Source organism: Oncorhynchus mykiss, chromosome 18 (genome assembly GCF_013265735.2).
Source record: "Oncorhynchus mykiss isolate Arlee chromosome 18, USDA_OmykA_1.1, whole genome shotgun sequence".
Classification (NCBI taxonomy): domain Eukaryota; kingdom Metazoa; phylum Chordata; class Actinopteri; order Salmoniformes; family Salmonidae; genus Oncorhynchus; species Oncorhynchus mykiss.
Genome location: NC_048582.1, coordinates 17,050,725 through 17,057,285, shown reverse-complemented (window position 1 = coordinate 17,057,285; position 6,561 = coordinate 17,050,725). Strand labels below are relative to the sequence as shown.

Genomic DNA, 6,561 nt, shown 5'->3' with positions numbered 1-6,561 from the left:
ACTAGACCTCAGAGAGACATTAGCTACTAGAACTAGAAGTCAGAGAGACATAAGATACTGGAACTTTAATATAGAGAGACATACTAGACCTAAGATAGACATAAGGTACTGGAAATACATTTCAGAGAGACATAAGATAGTAGAACTAGACCTCAGAGCATCATAAGATACTAGAACTAGAACTCAGACAGACATAAGATACTAGCCCTCAAAAAGACATAAGATACTAGAACTCAGAGAGGCATGAGCTCCTGGAAAAAGAACTCAGAGAGACATAAGAAACTAGAACTAGAACTCAGAGAGACATAAGATACTAGAACTAGAACTCAGAGAGATAAGATAGGATAACTAGATCTCAGAGAGACATAAGATACAAGACCTCAGAGAGACATAAGATACAAGAACTAGATCTCAGGGAGACATAAGATACTAGAACTAGATCTCAGAGAGAGACAAGATACTAGAACTAGATCTCAGAGAGACATAAGATACTAGAGCTAGATCTCAGAGAGACATAAGATACTAGAACTAGATCTCAGAGAGACATAAGATACTAGAACTAGATCTCAGAGAGACATAAGACACTAGAACTAGAAGTCAGAGAGACATAAGATACTTGAACTGGAATTTAGAGAGACGTAAGAGACTAGAATTAAAACTCAGAGACATAAGATACTAGAACTAGAACTCAGAGAGACATAAGATACTAAAACTAGAAGTCAGAGAGACATAAGATACTAGAACTAGAAGTCAGAGAGAAATAAGAAACTAGAACTAGAAGTCAGAAACATAAGATACTAGACCTCAGAGAGACATTAGCTACTAGAACTAGAAGTCAGAGAGACATAAGATACTGGAACTTTAATATAGAGAGACATACTAGACCTAAGATAGACATAAGGTACTGGAAATACATTTCAGAGAGACATAAGATAGTAGAACTAGACCTCAGAGCATCATAAGATACTAGAACTAGAACTCAGACAGACATAAGATACTAGCCCTCAGAAAGACATAAGATACTAGAACTCAGAGAGGCATGAGCTCCTGGAAAAAGAACTCAGAGAGACATAAGAAACTAGAACTAGAACTCAGAGAGACATAAGATACTAGAACTAGAACTCAGAGAGATACAAGATGCTTGACCTCAGAGAGACATAAGATACTAGAACTCAGGGAGACATAAGATACTAGAACTGGAATTTAGAGAGACATACTAGACCTAAGATAGACATAAGGTACTGGAAATACATTTCAGAGAGACATAAGGTACTAGAACTAGAACTCAGAGAGACATAAGATGCTAGAACTAGAACTCAGACAGACATAAGACACTAGAACTATAACTCAGAGACATTAGAACTAGAACTCAGAGAGATATACGATACTAGACTTCAGAGAGACATAAGACAATAGAACTCAGAGATACATGATACTAGAACTAGACCTCAGAGAGACATAATATACTAGAACTAGAACTCAGAGAGACATAAGATACTAGAACTAGAACTCAGAGAGACATAAGATACTAGAACTAGAACTCAGAGAGATACAAGATGCTTGACCTCAGAGAGACATAAGATACTAGAACTCAGGGAGACATAAGATACTAGAACTGGAATTTAGAGAGACATACTAGACCTAAGATAGACATAAGGTACTGGAAATAAATTTCAGAGAGACATAAGGTACTAGAACTAGAACTCAGAGAGACATAAGATGCTAGAACTAGAACTCAGACAGACATAAGACACTAGAACTATAACTCAGAGACATTAGAACTAGAACTCAGAGAGATATACGATACTAGACTTCAGAGAGACATAAGACAATAGAACTCAGAGATACATGATACTAGAACTAGACCTCAGAGAGACATAATATACTAGAACTAGAACTCAGAGAGACATAAGATACTAGAACTAGAACTCAGAGAGACATAATATAATTGACCTCAATGGTCCCAGTCTGAATGGGCATGGAAGGGTAGAAGATAACAACGCCTTGGATTAACTATCTAAACAAAATGATTGATGGTTATCCAGCTAGCTAGCGCTCTACCTTCCCTGATGTATACCTTGACATTAATGGTGTTTATGTTGCGATTGGTCATTAGAATGTGCACTAATTCCATCAAGGGCCAGTTGCCGATATCCTGTGTGAAAGGTCAGAAGTCACACAACTGAAATCCTCTTCATATCATATTTGCATCAACTTGTTTTTGTGCACCACAGTGTTCTGAATGGACTAGCATTATATATGCACGGGCTGCCATGATCAAATTCCATACCTGGATGAAGACAGTTAATATGATGGTGGTGATGGATGCAGTAACAAATCAATTATTTTACTGGATGCTGTCTGGTAAGTTAAACACTATGACAAAGCAGATGGCCCCTCGCAGGCCATGTTGAAGGGAACGGTACGGAAAGGGTTAACGATTTGAGTCAAGACTCGCACACCTGGATGAGAGCGAGAACACAGAAGAAGGAGTGGAGCTGTGTGTAGAGTATATGAGCACACACACACACACACACATTAACAAGTGACATCAACAAGGGATCATAGCGTTCACCTGGATTGACCTGGTCAGTCTATGTCATGGAAAGAGACGTTCATAATGTTTTGTACACTCAGTGTATATGTGTGTGTTAACACACTCCCACCATGATGCTGGAGATGGAGAACAGCTCAGCCACCAGGTTGGCCGGGTAAGTGTACATGAAGACAACCACGAAGACCCTAGTTGAAGCAGGTCAACTAATCATCAAGCCCTAAATGAGTTGAATGAGGTGTTCTGGTCCAGGGTTACAATAAAATGTGTACTGTTGGGGATACTCGAGGACCAGGGTTGGGAAACACTGCTCTAGATAGCACATTTTCTTTTAAGAGAATAGAGACCACACAAATGTGAAAGCTGCAACTGCAAATTGTGGCCACATGATGGTAGTACAGCTTAATCTAACTGTTTACTGAAGAAGAAGAATGCATACTTAATCAATAAGGCCCGGGGGGTGTGATATATGTCCAATATACCACAGCTAAGGGCTGTTCTTATGCACGGACACAACGTGGAGCATACTGGTATATTGGCAATATATCACAAACCCGCGAGGTTCCTTATTTCTATTATAAACTGGTTAGCAATGTAATTAGAGAAGTGAAAATACATGTTTTGTCATACTGTCATATACCAAGGCTTTCAGCCAATCAGCATTCAGGGCTCAAACCACCCAGTTTGTAATAGTAATAATCGGTAATATGCTCAGACATATGACATATGATAACATTTGAAATTATTGTAATAATGACTGTCTATGCATGGCAGGAACATAATGCTGGACCATGCCTTACTGGAGCCAAGATGTTGCAAAGATAGACTTAAAACAAGGATTTAGCCAGGATTCATCACAGGCCTGACTGAGCTACTGTACAGCATCCCTCAACCACAAGCGTGAAGCCATTTTTATTTGAGACAGATAACTTTTATAATAATAATGATAATTATAATAATAATGTATGTAATTTAACAGACGGTTTTATCCTTGTAAGTGTATTTGTATCAGTTTAATCATAGCATAGACTCATATCTTGATTATATTCTTTAGCCTGGTTTTTCCAATGTCATTGACTTCTGTTTTGAATCTAAATATCGTTCTTCATCATGCCTTTTATTGGTCATTCCAAAATCGAATTAGATTTTTCCCAGGACACTGTACAAATATGTAGCCTATCATGATTTACTGAAAATAGATTTGTCTTCAATAAAGTTGTGTCCTTCTGAATGTGCCTCAGATTCAAGTAAGGGGAGGTTCCTTTGTTGGCAACGTCACATGACACAATGTAGCAGAGAGGCGAGATCACACTGCGGAGTGCAGACAGGCTGGAAACAAATGAAACAAGCGAGCGTCAACACCAACGGCTGTCTCTTTCCCACCAAATTAATTGTCATCAAACGTCGTAGAAAGGTTTGTGTCTTCATCTTGAAATGCAGTTATCTGGTTAGCTGGAGAGGCAGGAAAAGTCGCCATGAGAAGGTTAGCATAATAGCTAATTTGCTCATTAATGGTTTACACCTCCTTGCGAAAAAAGCTTCAACTTCAAAGTTGTATTCTTCTCTGTATAGTCAGTTATCACCCATATGCTTTTTATTTCTTGTGGTCTAAGCTAGTTATTGCCTGTGATACGTTTAGGTATGAACACCACCTGCAACTTGGGCTGGTCACGCAATGTTCTCATATGGGAAGAGAGGAGCGAGCAGATGATGCGCACTCTGCCTCCAATGACCAAGACATACGGGTCTTTTAATGTCGATGGACATTGTATTCTTCCCTGGGCATCCTATGTATTCGTTCCTAGGCATCCTATGTATTCGTTCCTAGGCATCCTATGTATTCTTCCCTAGGCATCCTATGTATTCTTCCCTAGGCATCCTATGTATCCTTCCCTAGGCATCCTATGTATTCTTCCCTAGGCATCCTATGTATCCGTTCCTAGGCATCCTATGTATTCGTTCCTAGGCATCCTATGTATTCGTCCCTAGGCATCCTATGTATTCTTCCCTAGGCATCCTATGTATTCGTCCCTAGGCATCCTATGTATTCTTCCCTAGGCATCCTATGTATTCTTCCCTAGGCATCCTATGTATTCTTCCCTAGGCATCCTATGTATTCGTTCCTAGGCATCCTATGTATTCGTTCCTAGGCATCCTATGTATTCGTTCCTAGGCATCCTATGTATTCGTTCCTAGGCATCCTATGTATTCGTTCCTAGGCATCCTATGTATTCTTCCCTAGGCATCCTATGTGTTCGTTCCTAGGCATCCTATGTGTTCGTTCCTAGGCATCCTATGTGTTCGTTCCTAGGCATCCTATGTGTTCGTTCCTAGGCATCCTATGTATTCGTTCCTTGGCATCCTATGTATTCGTTCCTGGTATTTTATGACTGCATCTGCAGTCAGGCTGTGAAATTATATCCGTAGCCCACTGAGTGCCTGTCTCTTTGTTCATCCACTTAAACACTCTTGGTCCATGATCAACCATATTCTAGTATTTTATTAAACACTCTTATTACCATGAAATTCTCTCAGCTAACATTCATTATCAACATGACGGGTTCTTGGCACTGCCAGGGCAGCATTGTACGTTCAAATCTATGACGACTGTGTTTTGTGTTGGCTGATCTTGAATGGTGGAGTCAAGGGGGTTCTAGTTACTGAAAGTGGAAGTGGTGGGTTATATAAGCCTGTTGGCAGAGTGGTGGTGCGGTTGACAGCCCTTTCCTACGAGCCTCGGTTAGTTCCACATGGCTAAAATGAAAACAAACGGTGCCATGTGTCAGCTATACAGACCAGATGGGTGCATTGTTGAACACTCTCTCTTCTACCACAGCTTTAACTGGAACTCTGTTTTCTACTAACTCTTTCTACTAACTCTGTTTTCTGGTAAGATTACTATTGAATTTATTTTATACATGTGTGTGTGTTATCAGTATCAACACAGTCACTGTTATTGTATTGTAAATCATCCCGCTGTGACACAGGCTGAAGTGGACAGTGAGCGTGCAGAAGAGTTCGTTATGAACCGGTGAAACCTCATCAATGTGATTTATCACCATTTATCCTCAGCAGTGTTTTCTCTGACCTGGATCTGAGAGTGTAAATTGTGTATATTGCATGTCTCCCTTGTAAAAGAGACCTTGGTCTCAATGGGACTCCGCAACAGGCCTACCTACACAGGTTTCTATCACACAGCTTGTTGAAATCCCTGAGAATACCAGGAGGTTGGTTGCACCTTAATTGGGGAGGATGGGCTCATAGTGATGGCTGGAACAAGATCAATGGAAGGGTATCAAATTCATCACGCATGGTTGCCATATGTTTGATACCAGTCTATGTACTCCATTCCAGCCATTATTAGGAGCTGTCCTCCCCTCAGTAGCCTCCTGTGCTGTTTGTCTACGTTCAAATTGGCACCATATACCCTAGTATATTTTGCACTACTCTTGACCAGAGCCCATAGTACACTATATAGGGAATAGGGTGTATTTCGGTTCATTAGGGAATAGGGTGTTGTTTTGGACACAGCCTTTGTACTGCTGGATTAGCTCTGTCTCACATGGACCAAAGTGGAGATAATGTGTTAGTGGCGATATGATAAGAACAACTGATGAACATGACCAAGTGAAAAATGACATCAGTTTGAGAGACATACTTCAGTGCATGGCCAGAGGTGACGGCTCTTAGCTGCCTTTGCTGTGTGCTAGTTTGCGTATATAATCACATTAGCATGATTTACTAATAATCCATTCAACTTTTGTAGCGCTATTTATTCCATACTGATTCTCAAAGAGCTTTAAAGAGAGAAAAAAAGACACCAGTCATGAGATGGACAGTCATTAGAGGGTTGGTTGTCTGAATTGATGACTACTACAAATCCCTATCTGATTTGTAGTGAAGACTAGAGTGGAGTGAGGTCGTAAAGGCAGACTGTCAGTGGTTTCCTGGTAGGAGCCATCAGAGCCAAGGTCAAGGGGAGGGGACATGCTTATTGATTGAGAGGA

At 40.3% G+C, this 6,561-nt stretch overlaps 1 protein-coding gene across 12 annotated transcripts in view; it reads left to right on the top strand.

The window, feature by feature from the left end:
- The first annotated feature begins 3,803 nt into the window (after window positions 1-3,803).
- LOC110495689 (inositol polyphosphate-4-phosphatase type I A) overlaps window positions 3,804-6,561 on the top strand; it is a 41,356-nt gene continuing 38,598 nt past the window's right edge. For 4 of the 12 annotated variants that reach the window (XM_036952063.1, XM_036952067.1, XM_036952062.1 and 1 more), the window contains exon 1: window positions 3,805-3,968. The gene's annotated coding sequence lies outside the window, so the exon portion shown is untranslated. Of the gene's footprint in view, window positions 3,969-6,561 lie in introns of all 12 variants that reach the window. The other 8 variants (XM_036952071.1, XM_036952069.1, XM_036952068.1 and 5 more) reach the window with 4 other exon arrangements.